Source organism: Akebia trifoliata, chromosome 12 (genome assembly GCF_017979445.1).
Source record: "Akebia trifoliata isolate Shusen 1 chromosome 12, ASM1797944v1, whole genome shotgun sequence".
NCBI classification, from domain to species: domain Eukaryota; kingdom Viridiplantae; phylum Streptophyta; class Magnoliopsida; order Ranunculales; family Lardizabalaceae; genus Akebia; species Akebia trifoliata.
In genome coordinates this window covers 23,817,714-23,838,361 of record NC_141386.1, presented here as the reverse complement: position 1 = coordinate 23,838,361, position 20,648 = coordinate 23,817,714, and the positions used below count along the sequence as shown (strand labels likewise).

At 40.9% G+C, this 20,648-nt stretch overlaps 1 protein-coding gene across 3 annotated transcripts in view; it reads right to left on the bottom strand.

The window, feature by feature from the left end:
- LOC147389101 (uncharacterized) overlaps window positions 1-19,807 on the bottom strand; it is a 32,039-nt gene extending 12,232 nt beyond the window's left edge. The window contains exons 1-3 of one of the 3 annotated variants that reach the window (XM_086417698.1): window positions 19,418-19,807; window positions 18,987-19,083; window positions 18,717-18,759 (exon numbers count right to left, since the gene is read on the bottom strand). The gene's annotated coding sequence lies outside the window, so the exon portion shown is untranslated. The remainder of the gene's footprint in view (window positions 1-18,716; window positions 18,760-18,986; window positions 19,084-19,417) is intronic. The other 2 variants (XM_086417697.1, XM_086417699.1) reach the window with 2 other exon arrangements.
- Between the last annotated feature and the right edge of the window lie 841 nt (window positions 19,808-20,648).

Sequence of the window (20,648 nt, the reverse complement as noted above, 5' to 3'; positions counted from 1 at the left end):
GTTTGGAATAATGAATTACCTTAGCCGAAACGGTTATATCGACGTGTTCCTCTGCTCTCTTATCGACGACACCGCCGTGTTCTTTTTATGTATCTTTTCCTTATTTTATAATATTTGATAGATGTTTTTATTTGTAAGATACATAGGTTATTTTAAATGATAGAAATGATAGATTGAAATTACTGTAATTGTTTACTAAGTATGCTTAAACATTTATCGTATGTTACATTATGAAAAACTTACATTATTTAACTGTTTAGATAATTACTCGTGCATGTATGACTCGCTGTTAAAACAACGTTCATTATACTGAGTAACATTCCCTTGTTACTCACCCTATCGTTTCCCTTACAAATTTTTTCAACTTCTGAGGAGCCGTTTTTTGAGGAATCTTTTAAGGAAGTCCCTAAGAGGATCGGGTTGATGTCTTGCCGCCGCCGTCGTCTCTTTGAGGATTAGTAGAGGATCCTAATGGTTTTTACTTATAAATAATAAACATGTTAGTTTAGGAATTTTTGTAATCTAATGTACTATGAGATTGAGGATTTTGACTTATATCAGTGTTTGGCGATTGCTTCCGCTTACTCTAGAATCTTATATAGATGTTAGTCAATTGTTGTTCCACTGCGTGAATTTCTTTTTTCATAAGCATTATTGGTTGTGGTTGTTCTATCAGGTTGTGTGTTTGTTTACCTCACACCTCGAGATTCCGACTGAGGAGTCCTCGGGATTCATGTTGGGATTTCGAGGCATGACACCTTTTAAAGGCTCTAGCCTCAAGTAAGATTGGGCAGTGATCCAACACTGAGTTTGCAAGGGCCTTTTGTATTATAGAACCAAATAGCTCCTCCCATTTTGATGTAATGAGAAATCTATCTAGCTAATTGAGTACAGGTATGTCTTGGTTGTTCGACCATGTAAAACTTTGTCCAAGTAGAGGGATATCCATTAAGTTACTATTGCCAACAAACTCTCCAAACCGACTCATGCTAGGTGTGATTCCTAACCTTCCTTATTTCTCGTGAGAAAATCTAATAACGTTGGAAGTCTCCACCCAAGCACCAAAGATGATCCCAAAAGTAGCCCACATCAGACAATTCTTCCCAAAACTACTTGCGCTCCCAACTTTTAGATGGTCCATAAACACCTGAAAAAGCCTAGACGTTCTCTACTCCCACCCACCCATTTGCAAAGAATAGTCACGGAGAAAGCTCCAACCAGGAAGTCAACCACCTCCACCCAATTTTTGTCCCATGCCACTAAAACACCTCCTGCAGATCCATTGGCAGCAAGATAGTGCCATCCTTTATTTCTACCACCCCAGATATCTCTAAGTATTGAGGCATCCACTTTAGCCAGTTTTGTTTCTTGAATGCAATAAGGTGAGGCTTGTGTGACTAAATGATTGATTTAATCGACGCTTTCTTCGCTTTGTTTTTTCAACCCTCGGACATTCCAGGAGAAGATCTTAATCTCCATCAATCACCTATAGCATTTTCCCACTCCTCAACACTAGTGAGGGACTTAAAGTCATCTTTGGAGCAAATTTTTGCAGTTCCTAAACTTCTTTCGACAATCGAATTTTACTGCATTAGTATCTTGGTTAGGAGACGGACAGCCCTGGTGTTCGTCAATTGAGGGTGCCTTCGACACAACGGCTGCTTCCATCTCATTTTTTATATAAATTTGCTTCTCTCCTACTGGGTTCCCATTATTGATAACCTTATCATAGCAAGTTGTTATTCCTTCCTGCTTTTTCAAGGCCATTTCGAACAAAAAATCCATCTCCCTAACTTGTCCATCTACATCAAGACCAGCCGTGAGACCCATCTCAATAATATGGTCGATAATCCAGTCAGACAGGATCTCTACCACTTGAGGTTTTGTGTGCCCTAGGCCCCATTCCTTTTCTCTTAATGGTTGGTTCCCACACCTGTTAGACGAGACATGAGAGTTACCTTCTATCTCCCGAAGCATAATAACACAATCCTCTTGCTTTGTAGCTTCATCATGTTGAACTCCTACCTGGATACCCAGCCCTGCATTGTGGTCCACTCTTGGATCAAATCCACACTCGTAGCCAGCTTAAATTACCTCCCACACCATCGTCAACTATTATCGCAAAATGCCATTTATCCTCCCCCAAACCTTGGATAACCACTGGTCTTTTCTAGAAGAACTCAACGCCCTTTATCATCCTTTGAATCACTTCGACCCCAGCAATATTCTCTAGTTGTCCCCTTTGGATCCCAAGGAACCCTAACACTTCCCGTTGTAATGAATCTAGAATAGTACTGAACTCAAATCTGACTTAGTACACTCAAGTAGATGCATTTCTTTCTCGCAATCCAAAATAGAGTCCAGAGATTCCGAGGCCCTAACATCAGGCTAGCCCGTAGATGCTATTGTGTACATCGGGCTGGATTTCAACATGAGCCCAATAAGTTCCTTCTTTAAGAAATCAAATGGTTTTGGGTTGGGCTTGGCCCCACATCCAATATCTATAGAACAAGAAACATGGGACTGGGCCTCCTCATCCCACCCAACCTCCACTACAACAGCTTCTAGGCCCCCAAAGGTACGCTCAACCCACTCCTTGGTACTTCGTGCTCGAAGCTTATCTGCTTCACCTCTGTTTGCCACCACTTGTCCACCCCCCACTGCCACGACTCCCTTTACAGTTCAGATTGGCAGGTTGACACGTAAAGATTTCCTAACCCTCCACAGGCTATTTGATTTCAAAATTCAAAACCGATGGTTGAGATCTGATCTTGGGTTCTCTTATATCCAAGTTTCCTCCACTAACAACGGGTATCATCATCTTCAGCTGAAACTCACCAACACGCAGCTTCTTTGTAAGCAAGGGTTCAAGCATCACCTTCTCCTTGTGATTAAACCTCTTGCCAGAGATGCTAAGACCCTCCATCCTATCATCAAATACTCGCAGGCCAACTACCACCTCTCTGCCTCTCCCTGACAGCTTGATCCAGCATGGGATGTCCAGAGCTCTCCAACCCACCTTAATAGAAGCTACAGTAAGGTCAGACAGATTTCTAGTATTCTTCCCTACCAAAATCAAACCCCCCAATGAAAAGAAAAGCTTTTGAGTTCCATCGATGAAATGGCAGCCCCAAAACGTCAATCCAAGTTCATTTCTTGTCCCACAATTTTGCTATGTTGTTGCAGTTAGGATACCAGGATCTCAAACCCACTACAACTTCGTGAATCCTCACTGATTTCAAATCTACTAGAAAGTCGAACTTCCTCTTACTCTGGCATAAGATCACTCTGAGACTGGCTCCACAAGGTATTAGACAAATAGCCTTGTTTGCCTTTACTAGCATAATTAAAGCCTCTGCCACGTCCGCCCAAATAACGTTTGTACCTGAAGCTTCACAAAAGATGGCCCACCTACATTTACCAAAGGATTCTATGGGTCCCACGCTCGAAAGTTGTTTCCCAAGTCTTGGCCAGTTCCTCTTCTGAAATACTCATTTGTTGGACTCGAACTTCTTGTTAGAATGATTCATCTCCACTTCAACATCGCAGGCTTCTGGTGCAACAATCAGATTCCTTTACCCCCAACTATCACTTCCTTCTAGGATCAACAAAGAGGCAAACACCCATAGCCTGAGTATTCAATCACTTCAATGAACCGACCAAAATCATTTATGTAACCACAAACTAGTTTACATTTCCCCATTACAACCGATTTGCTCCAAATCTCCTTGTTATTATGGAAGCGTAACGCATCACCCAACACCTTGATTAACCAAACTTTGTCCTCTTTGTACAAGAGCATTTCCGATGAGCCTATGCCCCATCTCTCCACCAACCTCAACCCTAGATTTTATTTATCCAGCAACGCTGGACCTCGAAGACTTTCTGATCTACCTGGACAAGAGCCACCCTTCCCACCAGCCCCATAGTTGGCAGCTATCTCTAAATCGCCTCACCATAGTTCTATGACAAGCTTTTACAGACTCAAACTCCATGCCGAGTAGGCTTCCTTTCTATTGCGGTATTCGGAGAGGTATTTCAAGTTTGGGAGGGGTGGTTGGTAAGCCTATTCAGTACCAAGTGGGGAAAAGAAATCATATTTGTTTCTAGGAGGATTATTGGTATAGTGAGACTCCTTTATAACTTTTGTTCCCTGGTTTGTGCTCTTTATCCACAAGGAAAAGAATGCATGTCTCTGTTTTTTTTGTTCCTAATGAAAGGGGAAAGTCTTGGGATCTTGGTCTAAGAAGAAGACTGAATGATTGAGAAATTGAGGATGCAATCTCTATCATGGACTTGCTAGCCTCCACGAGTCCTTCACCGTAGAGGGAGGATTGCCGGATTTGAAAAGGTAGTAGTGATGGTTGGTTTTTTGTCAAGTCTTTCTATGCATTGCTTAAAGGTAATCAAGAGGTTTGTTTTCCCTCTTTGGTTATTTGGTTTTCTTTGGCGGCCTCAAATAGGCTTCCCACCGTAAATCTTTTAAAACGCAAAGGTTTTGTATTGGTTGACTATTGTTGTATGTGCAAAGTGAATGGGGAGTCTGTGGAAAATATGCTTATTCATTGCAATGTGGCATTTGGTCTCATTTCCTCTCCTTGTTTAAGGTTTCGTGGTGTCATCCTTGCCGGTTGTTTCTCTTTTATTTGGTTGGAAATCTTTCTTTTCTAGCAGGTTAAGGATTTTTTGAAATTTATTACCCTTTGCTATTTATTGGGGTTTGAAGGAAACGATCCTAACATTGGATCAATTGAGAAGAAGAGGGTTTGTGGTTCGAAGGGGTGTGGTATGTGTTTGCAAGACGAGGAAACAGCCAACCACCTCTTATGCACTATCCTTCGGCGTTTGAGGTGTGGGTGCACTTCTTTGGCTTGTTTGGGGTGGTGTTGTACGTTGAGCTCTGTGAGAGTTTTATTCGGGGAATGGCTTCAGTTGGGTTCCACTTTCAATTTCTCCAAGAGGTTTCTGTGGAGTTTAACTCCTTAAACGATTACATGGGGAATTTAGTTGGAAAGAAATGCTAGGGTTAAGAGAAGACAAAGTCAAACCATGAGTTGTTGTTGTCGATCCTTGGGCTCTTGTTCTTTTGGTGTAAGATCTTTAAAGAGTTCAAAGGGGTGTTCTTGAGGACTTCTTTCTTAGGTGAGAAAGTGTCTGTAACCTCCAAGCCCCCTAGCTTTGTTTTCTGCTTTGTTCTCCTTAGTTTTTCTCTTCTTTGTCGTATGTCACCTCGATCTACTTGTTTACTGTATTTTCCCCTTATCAATCAAACAAAAAGGAACATGCGCACATTTGACGGGAAGAAAAACACTTTTCAAGAGATCATCTTCAGCATACTTGGTTGGTTGTTTCATTGGTGCAAACAATTCATTGAGTTTAGGGGCTTGTTTTTCGAAGACTTTGAATTTAGATGCGAAAATGTAATTAGGGAGGGGCAAGGGATGGGAGGTTCTTAGTCAAATCAATGTACCGCACCTTTGCACCAAGGAGCATGACGACTTTCCCTCACACATTTGTTTGGGGCGGCTAGTTGCCTTCAAAGATCTTGGCTTTTCTTTGATTGGTGGCTTTAAGGAGATTACCAACCTGGGACCAATTAATTAGAAAAAACTTCATTTCTCCAAACCAGTGTAGATCGTCGGTAGAAAATTCAGATCACTTATTACTTCATTTTCAGATGGCTAGTCAGATTTGGTCACACTTCTTATCTCTTTGGCTTAGTGGGTTGGATTTGCGGATTGCTTGGGGAGGTTCGTTTTCTTTATCTAAATGGATACTTTGGTACTTAGCATCATTTGCAATTTGTTGGGGTATTTGGAAAGAACGTAATAGTTACATTTTTTAGGGGAATGTTTCCAAGATTGAAGACTCGGTTTTACAGATTTTGGCCTTCTTGTTCTGTTGAGACAAACTTTCCAAAGAATTCAAAGGAGTTTTCTTTGAAGATTTTATTGTCAGATGGGATAGGGTTTGTAATTTGTCGTTGAAATAGCTTGTTTGGGGTTTTGTTGTTCTTTTTTTTACTTTGTTTTCCTAGTTTGGATTGGTCCCCTCAACCCCCATTTTTCTTATCCTTTCGAATAAAATTATCTTCATTGATCCAAAAAATATATATATATGTTATTAGGGAGTAGTTGCTTTTTGTTTTGCTCCCTTCTTGTTCTTTTCCTTAAGGACTTCTAGTCCGCTTATCAATAAATTTTTATTTATCCAAAAAAAAAAAAAAAAAACAATCAGTGCAATAAAAAAATTATATTTGTAGTTTTCCAAATCCAAGCAAAATTTAGTTAACTCGGATAGAATAAACTTGGTAACAGAGTACATAAAACCGATAGAAATCATCAAGAAAGCTATTATCATCACTATTGTCATCCTTATCATCAATAATCATGGTGAACTCTTTGTACAAGAATCATCATCAATTAGCTGCACTATCAACATTTTTACTGTATATATTCTTTCACGGGAAAACAAGGTGTACAATTCTGGATCTTTCTTCACTCCTCTACACTTCAAATAATTCAAGAAGAGTGTTGATCCCTAGATTACAAGTTCCCCAGGATACCCCGTATATCTGAACTAGATTATAAAGATTTACGTCTGAACTTTTGCTTCTATTACTAATCAGGCAAGACTCCAGTATAACCAGTGTATAAATTTCATTTCACTATATAACTTGATAATCAAACACCCAATAGACCCAACCCCATTTGGTTGGGTTCATTACAAATATTAGACCTGAATAGTAAACAGGACAGAGACTCCTGAACTACTTACACCCCTAGCTGTAAGCAGGGTTTAAAATCTCATCTTGAATCATGTTTCGGCCAGGAGAAAATCCAAGATTGTCTCAACCGAAACATTCCAAGACATAACAAGACAAATTGAAAACATTCAATGTTTCATTCCGGTCTCAGCCAAAAATGAAATGGTACAGAATTTTAAACCATGGTTGTAAGTGCTTGTTCATTATCAGTCTAATTGACTCCCACTACAAAGCACTTGCTGTTAGTATAATGTGGGATGATATAGAACACCATCCATGCACTTGTGTTGTTATATGATTGATTTTCAATTAGAGTAGATAATATATTAGCTTAATTAACTACATTCTTGTTATTTTATCAATGTTAACAGACCCTATAATTTCTTTCTAAATCTCATGATTTGAGAATGATTCATGATGGACCCTACATTTTTATTAAACATTAGAGTACGGACTAAAACATTGAGTACATTTCAGGAGAAAGCAATGACTCCTATGTCTACACTTTATACTCGCACATGTTTCTACTAGTTACCTAAAGTCATGTAACACGAATGGAAAAAGCTGCACGTCCATCCACAATTTTAAATATTGGAAATTTACAATGTCAGTGAGATGAAAACTTGTTTAGTTTGAGAGTGAAGTAATATAACCAAGGACGACGATTGTCCCATTTTATTCCTTCTTCCTTCTAGACTGCTTTAGTGATGATACATGATGTTGATATTTTTTAGAAGAAAAAAGTACCGAGCATATTAGAATCTGGGTGATCATACTATTCCTTCAAATATGGAAGTTTATGACTATCAACATCAACAGTACCGATTGATCTACTCTGTCTTCTTCAGTTGTTGGTGGTAGTCGTAAACCTAGTCACCAAGTCGGGGTTTGAGAACAAGTCAGCAATGGGAAAATTGGGTAAAATAGGGAAATAATCGAAAAAAAATCAAGCTAGGGAGCTGTGTGATTGTTCCAATTAAGTGGTGTTCTCCGTTTCCACCCCATATTAATAAACAGAACTAGCTCAGCTTGGCCTGAAAACAATCCAAGCTATTTTCCTTGCCCAAGCATGGTCCATTGTAGTCTAGGTTGACCAAGTGACATGTGTAGGCACCAAAATTTTGAGGAGGCCTTTACAAATTTTATAAATAAAAATCCCTAACTTTATAATAGGTCTCAAATCCAAATTGAGTCCATTAAATGGAAAACGTGCCTCTTACAAGCCTGGATTTTGGACTTTCGCAGATAAGGCCCATGATCTATATAAAAATCAAGTGATCCACACATTAAGTATTGGGCCTTATATCCAAATAAATAAGTTTGGCCTAATAATAATCCATAAAATCCTTAAAATTGGATTTGGACAAATTTAGCCTTTTAAATAAATCAATTAAACCTCTTTAAGTTGGGGTATAATTGGAAAGCTAAATTACCTTTAAGTCTATAAATACAAGAGCCTCTCTCATTGAGAGGGGATCTGGATCACTTTCTCTCAGAAGACAGAAGCTCTCCCTCTAGAGAAGAAGAAGCTCTCAAGCCCTCCTCCAGAGACAAAGCAAGGTTCTTCAGAGATCCGGACTCCGACTAAAGAGAAGATCAAGCATAAAGCCCTTCTCCGGAAGCCAAGAAAACCTTCTCAACCGATAAAGCGCGAAGCCCGGAGAGAAGAAGATCTACAGAAGCCTCTACAGAAGATCAAGCACAAAACAAAGCCACCGCCCAAGCAACCTTCTCAGCCGATAAAGCGCGAAGCTCGGAGAGAAGAAAAGCTACATACATCATCATCACTATCTTTGTACTTGACTGTTAATCAGAGGAAACACTGAGATCTGTATCCACATTTCATCAAAAATCAACAAAATCATTTGCGATCTTATTTCACGGATCTCGAGGTAGATCCGTTTGAAATTTATTGTCGACAAATTTCTGGCACGCCCGGTGGGACCATCTCAACCTCTCATCTTTCAGTCAACTGCAAGAACATCACCTAAAGCATCAATGGCATCTCGCAACGTCAACGCTATCGCATCTGCCACTAATGAGAAAGGCAAGAAAACCCTTTCTTCCAATCTTGAATCTGATCAAGTTACTAGTCGCGATCATCATGTGACACGAACAAAGACAAAGACTGGTGGAATCAAGCTAATGGAGCCTCTCCAGCATCACTCCAAGAAACGTGCCACGAAAACGGCACTTACCACGAAAGAATCGTGGGCGGACATGGTAGAAGACGACTCGTCAGATTCTGGATCTGATTCGAAGTCAAGCGAGGGATCATCTAGATCTTTATCGATCACTTCTCCGTCACAAACTCACACATCCATCAGAGCAGTAATGACAGCTGGCGCACTAACGATGGAGGAACAAGTTGCTCAGATGGCAGACACCATCAACAAGTTAACAAAAGCAATGGAAGAAAAAGATATTCAAATAGCAACTCTCGCCAGCCGTTTGGAGCAGAAAGACAAAGAGAATGAGTCGAGTGCTGGACCCTCACGTCCTCCAGGATTCACCCCTGAAGCATACATGGCTCCGCACGAAGAGGAACAACGAGCAGACTATTCTGGTTCACGAAAAGCTACTCGAGATCCACCACAAGGCTCTGTTGCTTCGCTTTCCGTTCAACAACTGCAAGCAATGATTACTGACACCATTCGTGCTCAGTATGGGGGCATGCCACAATCCTCATTGGTTTACTCCAAACCCTACACTCAACGCATCGAACAAATGCGTCTTCCGGCAGGATATCAACCACCAAAATTCCAACAGTTCGAAGGAAAAGGCAATCCAAAGCAGCATATTGCCCACTTCATCGAAACTTGCAATAACGCCGGTACATTCGGTGACTTCATGGTGAAACAATTCGTTCGCTCCCTCCGCGGCAATGCGTTCGATTGGTACACTGACTTGGAACCCAATTCAATAGATAGTTGGGATCAACTTGAGAGGGTGTTCCTCGGCCGCTTCTACAGCACTAGAAGAACAGTAAGTATGGTGGAGCTCGCCGCTGTCAAACAAAGGAAGGATGAACCAGTCATCGAGTACATAGAGCGATGGAGAAATCTTTCCCTCAACTGTATGGATCGACTCTCGCAATCTTCTGCTATCGAGATGTGTGTTCAAGGGATGCACTGGCAACTCCTTTACATCTTGAAAGGAATCAAGCCACACACTTTCGAAGAGCTTGCTACTCGAGCCCACGACATGGAGCAGAGTATAGCTGTGCACCAGACTCCACGACCAAGCGAGCCTCGAAGGCAAGAAAAGAAGGATGGCAAGTCCTTCAAAACTAAGGAAGTCTTATCCACCACTACCAGCAAACCTGTCAAAATCACAGGTAAAAGAAGAGAAGATCAGCCACGAGCTGATTCAACACAAGAAAAAGGAAAAGCCTGGAAAACTCTCAAAGAGCTTGAGGCAAAAGAATACCCTTTTCCCGATGCTGATGTCTTGGGCATGTTCGAAGAGCTACTGAAGTTAAAGCTCATCGAACTTCCAATACCCAAACGACCCGAAGAAGCAGGTCGCGACAATGATCCGAGGTATTGTCGTTATCACAGGGTGATTAGTCACCCAATTGAAAAATGTTTCGTCTTCAAGGAGAAAATCATGGATTTGGCACGTCAAGGGAAAATTGAACTTGACTGTGCCGAAAATGTTGCTACTTCCAACATGACATCTGTCACATTTGGATCTTTTGATCCAATATTCTTGACACGTCAGTATGCTACGCAGATTCCATCTCCTCAGATCACCAAAATTTTACCTAAACCATCACAACTCATGTCCGTACATTTTGATGTTGAAAAGGCCCATCCCACGCTGGGGGCAAGGCCATATCAAAGAAAAATCATCACCTTTCCCACTTCACTTCAACAAGGACTACAATCTCATTCGGCTTCAAAATCAAAGTCAGACATCTCAGAGTCTGCTTCAGTTGATGATGAAGGGTGGACAGTTGTCACTCGTCGAAAAAGACGTCCTACATATGTGCCGACTCCTTCTATTTCGAAGCCAAAGAGAAAGAGAAGAAAGTCAAAACCAAGTACAGGGTCAAAGAAACGAAAGAGAGCAACAAAGAAGAAGGCTTTCCGAGTTCCGCCCGCAGACCCTGAAGACATCTTTCAACAACCTCCCCGTGTGCCGGTTACTCTTTTAGAATTCTTACCAAGGAAGCTCTTAAAGGAAGTCTGCACGGTTTCATGTCATCAAGTGGAAGCGGAGGTGCTTGAAGATAATATCGATAGTAGATCAGAAGAACATCCTGGATCTTCCTGTGATGGAGACCAGAAACTTGAGAAAGACAATAACACCTCGAAAACAGAAGATTCGCAGGTCGACTTGGATTTGTCCAGTAAATTTCAAAAAGTTCAGCTTACTTCAAAGCAAAGCTCAACTGAATTAAAGCAAGAAGTTCAACCCAACATAGATCTACCAGAAGATGATCTGTGCATGGCCACAATCACCTTTACTGACGAGGATCTCCAATTGGGATCTCGACCTCACAATAGGCCGCTTTATGTTACAGGTTATGTGAGGGAAACTAAAATTCAAAGAATCCTCCTGGATTGTGGTTCTGCGGTCAACATCATGCCAATTCGTACTATGAAACAAGTTGGCATCTCATCGGATCAACTTGCTCGCAGTAAGTTGATGATTCAAGGCTTCAACTTGGGAGGTCAAAGAGCGATCGGCATGATAAGAGTCAAGCTCTCTATTGCAGATTTGGAGTCAACAGCGCTTTTCCACGTGATTGATTGTAAAACTTCATATCACTTACTTCTCGGTCGACCATGGTTACATGAAACTGGAGTAGTACCATCCACATTACATCAATGCTTCAAGTATTACCAAGATGGTGTGCAGAAGCGTGTAATAGCCGAAGATCAACCGTTTGACAAGGCAGAAACGTATTTTGCAGATGCGAAATTCTATTTTGAAGGGGATGTCATTCAAGAAGCACTTCCAGTTTCGGTACCTCATTCGAGTAAGCAAAAACCTGACAAGGGAAAGCATACTACGAATGATGCCGAGGAGATTTTTCCTGATCTTCTGCTTCAGAAAGAACGAAATGAGAAGCAAGAACCAGAAACTCGACAGATCAAGGTGGGTCAATCAATGGTGGACGCGTCATCCACAGTTGTATCGCCAACCCCAATGCTTCGCTACGTGCCACAATCGAGACGGAAGCCGGGACAATCACCTTTCGAAGAGATTTCTTCAAAGACCAAACCTTCTGTCTCTAAAATCGAATTGGAGACGTTGAAAGAAGAGTTAACCTTTCCGGTTACATCTCTCCAAAAATCTTACGTAGTAAGGACACCCATGAAAAGTATTATCCCAGCTACATCAATCACGAACAGCATCGCGAAGGTTGAGTCTGAAAGTTGGTTCGGTCCTAAAACTTCAAAGTTATTCGAAATTGCTGGTTATGGAAAAGGTGAACCCGTACGATTGGGCGAACTACTACCAACTGATCAAATTCATGGTTTGACTGCAACACAAGTCAAACTCGTTCGAGCTGGAGAAAAAGTTTCATTCACACGAGCGGGACTAGGTTATACGTCAGAGGCTCCAATCAAGATTTCTAAGATGAAAACGGCTTCTTCACAACATACTACAGTAGAGGTCATCGATGAGTCTGTAGAAGAAACACCAATTTCACGAATATCGGTCTTTGATCGAATTGGTGGCCACATCTCGACCACGTCGGTATTTGATCGATTAGGTGCTTTAGATGATCGTCATGATGTAAAAATTCATAAATCTCATGCGTCTGCTCTATCTAGACTTGGTCAAAAGGTTGGAGTAAAAATACGAAGAGAATCACGACATCAACCGAAGCAAATGAATAAACATATGGAGCATAAAGATAGTAGTGGCTTGCATAGCGCTATTCCATCTCGCATGAAACGACAAGCAACTTTAGAAGTCTCGATATCAGATGCATTGATTGTGAAGCGACGCATCATCATCCTCACAAACCAAACGGGTAACAACCAAACTTCAGCTGTTGGAACAAATAATTCTGAAGATGTTGTTTCTGTAAATCATATTACCATTGAGGAATTCCCTGAAGAAAATTCTACTTCGTCAGATGAAGAACTCGAAAGTGCTCCACCGGTCTTTGAAGAAGGCGGACAGGCCACTGTCGACGACCTAAAAGAAATAAATCTTGGGACAATTGAAGAGCCGCGACCCACGTTCGTCAGTACTCTTCTAAACCAGCATGAAGAATCTGAGTACCTCAAGTTGCTACAAGAGTATAGAGATGTATTTGCTTGGACTTACAAAGAAATGCCAGGACTTGATCCGAAGATCGCTGTTCATCAGCTCGCAGTTAAACACGGAGTTCGCCCAATAAAACAGGCACAACGTCGTTTTCGACCAGAGTTGATACCACAAATTGAGACAGAGGTCAACAAGTTGATAGAAGCTAGCTTCATCCGAGAAGTAAAATATCCAACCTGGATTTCCAACATAGTTCCGGTAAGAAAGAAGAATGGACAAATTCGAGTATGTGTCGATTTTCGCGACTTGAATAATGCATGTCCAAAAGACGATTTTCCGCTTCCAATCATAGAACTTATGGTTGATGCGACTACAGGACACGAAGCCTTGTCTTTCATGGATGGATCTTCTGGTTACAATCAAATTCGAATGTCGCCAAAAGACGAGGAGCTTACAGCCTTTCGTACCCCAAAAGGTATATATTGTTACAAAGTTATGCCTTTTGGACTTAAGAATGCTGGTGCCACTTACCAGCGAGCTATGCAGAAAATCTTTGATGACATGCTACATGACAAGGTGGAATGTTACGTTGATGACCTAGTAGTAAAGTCCAGGAAAAAAGAAGATCACTTACAACATCTACGTGATACCTTCGACAGATTACGACGGTACCAGCTTAAAATGAATCCATTAAAATGTGCTTTTGGAGTCACCTCGGGTAAATTTTTGGGATTCGTGGTTCGACATCGCGGTATTGAAATCGATCGAAACAAGATTGAAGCTATTCAAAAGATGCCGGCACCAAAGAATATTCATGAACTCAAAAGTCTACAAGGCCGACTTGCTTACATTCGTAGGTTCATTTCAAACTTAGCTGGGCGTTGTCATCCCTTCAGTCGATTGATGAAAAAAGATATATCATTCGAATGGGATAAAGCTTGTGAGAATGCTCTGAAAAGCATTAAGGAGTATCTTCTCAAGCCTCCTGTTCTTTCTGCACCAATTCCAGAAAAGCCACTGATTCTCTATATTAGTGCACAAGAAATGTCACTAGGAGCATTGTTGGCTCAAGAAAATGATGAAGGAAAAGAAGGTGCACTCTACTACTTGAGTCGAACTCTTGTTGGAGCAGAAGTAAACTATTCACCCATCGAGAAGACATGTTTAGCGCTCATCTTTGCCACAAAGAAACTCCGGCACTACATGTTGTCGCACACAATCCGACTCACTGCGCGAGCTGATCCACTCAAATATATCATGACAAGGCCAGTCTTGTCGGGAAGACTAGCTAAATGGGCCCTTCTCTTATCAGAATTCGAGATTATTTACATCCCTCAAAAGGCTGTAAAAGGGCAAGCATTAGCCGACTTTCTTGCTGATCATCCTATTCCAGCTGAATGGGAATTGTCTCATGACTTGCCTGATGAAGAAGTATTCTCTATTGATGTGCTTCCAGCTTGGAGAATGTTCTTTGATGGGGCTGCTAGAAGAGATGGAGCGGGGGCAGGTGTAATTTTTATCACCCCACAAAATGAAGTATTGCCATTCTCGTTTGTCTTGACGAAACTATGTTCAAACAATGTTGCAGAATACCAATCGTTGATAATTGGTTTAGAACTCGGGCTAGAGATGAAGTTACACCAACTCTATGTGTATGGGGACTCACAACTTGTCATCAATCAACTCTCAACGGAGTATGACGTTCGAAAACATGAATTGGTACCTTATCACCAATATGCTACACAACTTCTAAGTCAGTTTGAAGATACCATCATCAAACACATACCAAGAGCCGAAAACAAGCAGGCTGACGCTTTAGCTAGTCTTGCTGCAAGTTTGGCTATGCCAGAGGGAGAGACAATGAGTATCCCTATCTGCCATAGGTGGGTACTACCTCCTTTGATAGAAGAAAATTGCGAGTCGCATGAAGCAAACATCATCGAAATAGTCGAAGTCAAAGATTGGAGACAGCCACTTATCGACTATCTACAGCATGGGAAGCTGCCAGACGACTTAAAGCATAAAATCGAAATACGTCGTAGGGCACCTCGATTTTTATATTTCAACGATAAGTTATACCGTCGCTCTTTCGACGATATCTTAATGAGATGTCTCGGAGATGATGAAATCCAAGATGCTTTAGAAGAAGCACACTCTGGAGTATGCGGTTCACATCAGTCAGGGCCGAAACTCCATCACAGTCTGAAGAGGATGGGATTTTACTGGCCAACTATGGTGAAAGATTCTTTAAACCATGCGAAGAGGTGTAAAGCATGCCAATTTCATGGAGATTACATTCGTCAACCACCAGAGCCATTGCATCCTACAATCGCATCTTGGCCCTTTGACGGGTGGGGACTTGATGTCGTTGGACCACTTCCAAAATCTTCAAGGCAACATCTCTATATTCTCGCCGCAACAGATTACTTTTCTAAATGGGCTGAAGCAGTTCCCCTTCGAGAAGTCAAGAAAGAAACGGTAGTAGACTTCATCAAAAACAATATCGTCTTTCGTTACGGCATTCCACGATATATCATGACAGATAATGGGAAATCTTTTAGCAATACGCTGATGGATCAATTCTGCATAAAGTTTAACATTAAGCAGAGATGTTCTACAATGTACAATGCTGCAGCCAATGGACTCGCCGAAGCCTTCAACAAAACTCTCTGCAAGCTTCTTGAGAAAGTTGTCTCAAAATCTAAAAAAGATTGGCATGAACGAATTGGAGAAGCACTATGGGCATACAGAACCTCATACCGTACCTCCACACAAGCCATACCTTACTCATTGGTTTATGGAGTTGAAGCCGTTCTCCCACTGGAACGACAAATACCTTCATTAAGGATTGCGATTCAAGAAGGTTTGACCTGCGATGATAATGCTAAGTTACGTCTGGCTGAACTTGAAGCATTGGACGAAAAAAGATTGGAAGCACAACAACGGCTAGAATGTTACCAAGCCCGTCTGTCACGTGCATTCAATAAGAAAGTTCGACCACGTTCTTTTCAAGTTGGCAATTTAGTCCTCGCTGTACAACGACCAATCATCCTCTCACACCGTTCTGGAAAGAAGTTTGATCCAAAATGGGATGGGCCTCATGTAGTGAAAGAAGTATACACTAATGGTGCATACCTTCTTGTAACACCAGAAGGATTACGTCTTGGTCCAATTAACGGCAAATTCCTAAAAAGATACTATGCTTAAAAGAATGATGCTCCCCAGCACGAGCCTAAACTGTTTGACAATGCTCCCCAGCACGAGCCTAAACTGTTTGACAACGCTCCCCAGCACGAGCCTAAACTGTTTGACAATGCTCATCAACACGAGCCTAAACTGTTTAACATTGCTCCTCAGCACGAGCCTAAACTGTTTGATATTGCTCCCCAGCACGAGCCTAAACTGTTTGACAATGCTCTCGGCACGAGCCTAAACTGTTTAGCAATACTCATTATCGTACGAGTTTAAATTACATGATACTCCTAACCCGCATGAGTTAAAACTGTGGACGGTCCAAAAAAAAAAAATGTTGAACTCGCTAGATTGAAAACCCGAGAGGGCGATCTAGGCAAAACTTAGAGCATTATCCATCTGAACTACGTTATGGTTTGATCCCATTTTGGGTACGTAGGCATCTTGTAAAATTACTTCAGGTTCAACCACATCAATCTAAAAATAAATCATGCTCAATAATGCTTGGTTTTAAAGATTGGCCAACCGGCTGGAAAAATGATTCGTCGCATAGTTTTCTAACCAGTTAACGTTTGTCAGTCAATTGACGTTATGATGCTGGTAGCCAGTCGATGTTGTGTAATCTTAAGCATTACTGATGAATAACTGCTTTAAAGATTGGCCAACCGGCTGGACAAATGATTCATCGCATGGTTTTCTAACCAGTTGACGTTTGTCAGCCAATTAACGTTATGATGCCGCTAGTCAGTTGACGTTGTGTACTCTTAAGCATTACTGATGAGCAACTGCTTTAAAGATTGACCAACTGGTTGGACAAATGATTCGTCGCATGGTTTTTTCTAACCAGTTGACGTTTGTCAACCAATTGACGTTGTGATGCTGCTAGCCAGTTGACGTTTGTCAGCTAATTGACATCATCCACTCCTAAGCATTACTGATAAACAGTTGCTTTAGAGGTTAGTCAACTAGCTGGACAAATAGTTCGTCGCATGGATATTCTACGTGCATAAATCTTGTGTCCCGTAATTCTGCAAGCCAGTTGACGTTTGTCAGCCAGTTGACGTCATCCACTCCTAAGCATTACTGATAAACAGTTGCTTTAGAGGTTAGCCAACTAGCTGGACAAATAGTTCGTCGCATGGTTCTTCTACGGATTTACTTAAAAACAGTTGACGTTGTGTACTCTTAAGCATTACTGATGAACAACTGCTTTAAAGATTGACCAACTAGTTGGACAAATGATTCGTCGCATGGTTTTTTCTAACCAGTTGACGTTTGTCAACCAATTGATGTTGTGATGCTGCTAGCCAGTTGACGTTTGTCAGCTAATTGACATCATCCACTCCTAAGCATTACTGATAAACAGTTGCTTTAGAGGTCAGCCAACTAGCTGGACAAATGGGTCGTCGCATGGATCTTCTACGTGCATAAATCTTGCGTACCGCGTTTCTTTTAGCCAGTTGACGTTTGTCAGCCAGTTGACGTCATCCACTCCTAAGCGTTACTGATAAACAGTTGCTTTAGAGGTTAGTCAACTAACTGGACAAATGGTTCGTCGCATGGATCTTCTACGTGCATAAATCTTGTGTCCCATAATTCTGCAAGCCAGTTGACGTTTGTCAGTCAGTTGACGTCATCCCCTCCTAAGCATTACTGATAAACAGTTGCTTTAGAGGTCAGCCAACTAGCTGGACAAATGGGTCGTCGCATGGATCTTCTACATTCATAAAGCTTGCGTACCGTGTTTCTTTTAGCCAGTTGACGTTTGTCAGCCAGTTGACGTCATCCACTCCTAAGCGTTACTGATAAACAGTTGCTTTAGAGGTTAGTCAACTAGCTGGACAAATGGTTCGTCGCATGGATCTTCTACGTGCATAAATCTTGTGTCCCATAATTCTGCAAGCCAGTTGACGTTTGTCAGCCAGTTGACGTCATTCCCTCCTAAGCATTACTGATAAAAAGTTGCTTTAGAGGTCAGCCAACTAGCTAGACAAATGGGTCGTCGCATGGTTCTTCTACGTGTACACCGTTTATCAAGCAATACTTTTAACAATTCAACATTGGCCACCGCTAAGCAGATTAACAGATAAATGTTCTAAAGGTTGACTGATAAGGGTTATAAATCCTCAATTTATAATGCTGCTTACAATTCATAAGAAAGGAAATGCGAGGATAACAAAGTTCAAAGAAAATACATGGGAAGAATGAGAAATAATGGATGCTTGCTCAAAGAAGGAGACAACAAAAGCCGATTAAAGCTTACCAATCTATAAGTTATGAACCATTATGACGGCTAAAAGAATATATAAAAAAAAAAAAATCTGTTTTGGGCTTCATTCAAGGTTTTCAAGATGGACATAACTCCCAGATTTGAAGTGCTAGTCGAACTCAACAACCCTTGGTTGGATTTGAGATTTTACTTTCTTAGCAAGAGTAGCATGGCTCAAAGATGGCATAGCCCTGTTCTAGTTTCCATATACAGTAAAATCAAAATTGGAAAATAGAAAATAACAAGAAAGGGACATACCTATGGCAACGATGAAGGCACGATGGTGTGGCGTACTCTCTTCCTGGATTAAAAAAGAAAAAGAAAAAGATGGATTATATTCATGAACACGTTGTTGTAGATTGGATATAAATAAATAAAAAATCAGATCTGTTTTTTTTTGCTGTGGAGGTAAACAGAGAAGGGAAGAGGGCGTTCGATCGTTTGTTTATCAGATGAACATATTCAATTTAAGCAGGACAAGGCTGCACATATCCAGCAATAAGATCCAATTTACTTCTAAATTCTTGCCTCTAAATCGCCTAAAATTGATAAACCGAGATGGTTCTTTTGAAAGCAATCACAGCCCAACCAAGTTTTAAGATGTCGGAGAAGAAATCACGTGATTCTGAAATTATGAAGAATGGTTAATTTCCGATAAAGACGAGTTTTTTTTTTTTTTGAAGAATATTCTCGACAGAGAGAAGGGTGATCTTCTTCTTTTAATCAAAATCAAAGTCAAATAAAATTTCTAACAATCTGAGATCTCTTGGAAAGATCAAGAATCAAAAGAACAAACATGTTAAATCATCAGTTACAAGCACTATGCTCTTATGGGCTTTGTTCTTGATCGAGTTTCGTCGATTCATGAAGTAAATACTCCACGGCTTCATGGAGTGATGGTTAAATAATAATAAATAAATAAATAAATAAAAAGAGGAGAAGAAGAGGAGGTTACTTACAAGCATGTAACTCTCAAAGAAAGGGATTTGCTGCTGCCAATCCCTTCAAGAATCAATGATCCAAATCGCTGCAAAACTCTTCAAGACTCAACCACGACGGTAGCAGACGTATGCTCTACCAATAAGCGAAGAATCCTTCTTGAAATTGGCAAAACTTCATCAAAACTCGTTGGATCTGTTTGAAGAAGAAGCAGTTCTTCTTCGACACAGTGATGAGGGCAAAGACGTGGGGAAGAAGAGAAGAAAAGAAAGCAAGAGAGATGGAAAGTTGCCGAGATTCAAGATCGGTTTTCAAGATCTATGAAACTCACCTTCCATGGCCGAATTTGTGGCTGAAATCTGAGAGAGAGAGGCTTCTATCAAGCTCTCAAGAGCGTTCTGCGTCAAAGAAGAGGTTTTGGGTTTTGGTTTGGTTAAAACTTATATCGGCACTCCAACCTTTTACTTTTTAAACTCCAACTCTATATTTGATACCGCAAATTATGCTGAAACCTAACCTAGTCCATTACTAAAGTCCAAGCCCAAGACTTGTATAATTGTTTTAAGGCCTGATCCATGGCTTTTGGGCCTAATAACAACAAAGCATAGAGCTATGAGCTGTAAAAAAAACAGCCCATTGGGCCAGGTTAGTGCGGTAATGTTCCTATACATGATCCAAACACGATGGGCTGAAGAGGCAGCATTCAAGTTCTGTTAAAATAAAGTTGTTGAGAAGTGGCATTGATCCCATGCACACTGGATACACCAAATTCTAATGGGATGTCATTGCTTCCAAGTCTTGTTCCAACTCAACAAGAAAACAAGAGTTTAAGAAAATTGCATTTGAGGTTGATACGGTTTCTTGCCTATGGTACCTACTAATTATGGGCCAACTCAAAGTCATCGGTAAGTTGGGCCTATGGAGCCTATACTTCTGATTTTTCTTAAGACTAAGTCCACCTTACAAAGATTAAAAAAAAATCGATGCATTCACCTGACATCCAATACGACTAACACAAATAAGTTAGCTTGTATTAGTTGTAGTGTATGCAATAGGCTCAAAGAAATCGTTGATTGAAATTAACTTTTCTATTACGGTATAGCCCATGAGGAAAGAAGAAAGAAAAATGTAGTCTTGAATTTGTGGATTTTGAAAGCCAATACGTGGGCCACATTGCATTGAATGGAGTTTAAATGAGAAATATCATGATCATGATCAATGATTGTCGTGCGGCACGATCAATTGTAGTTC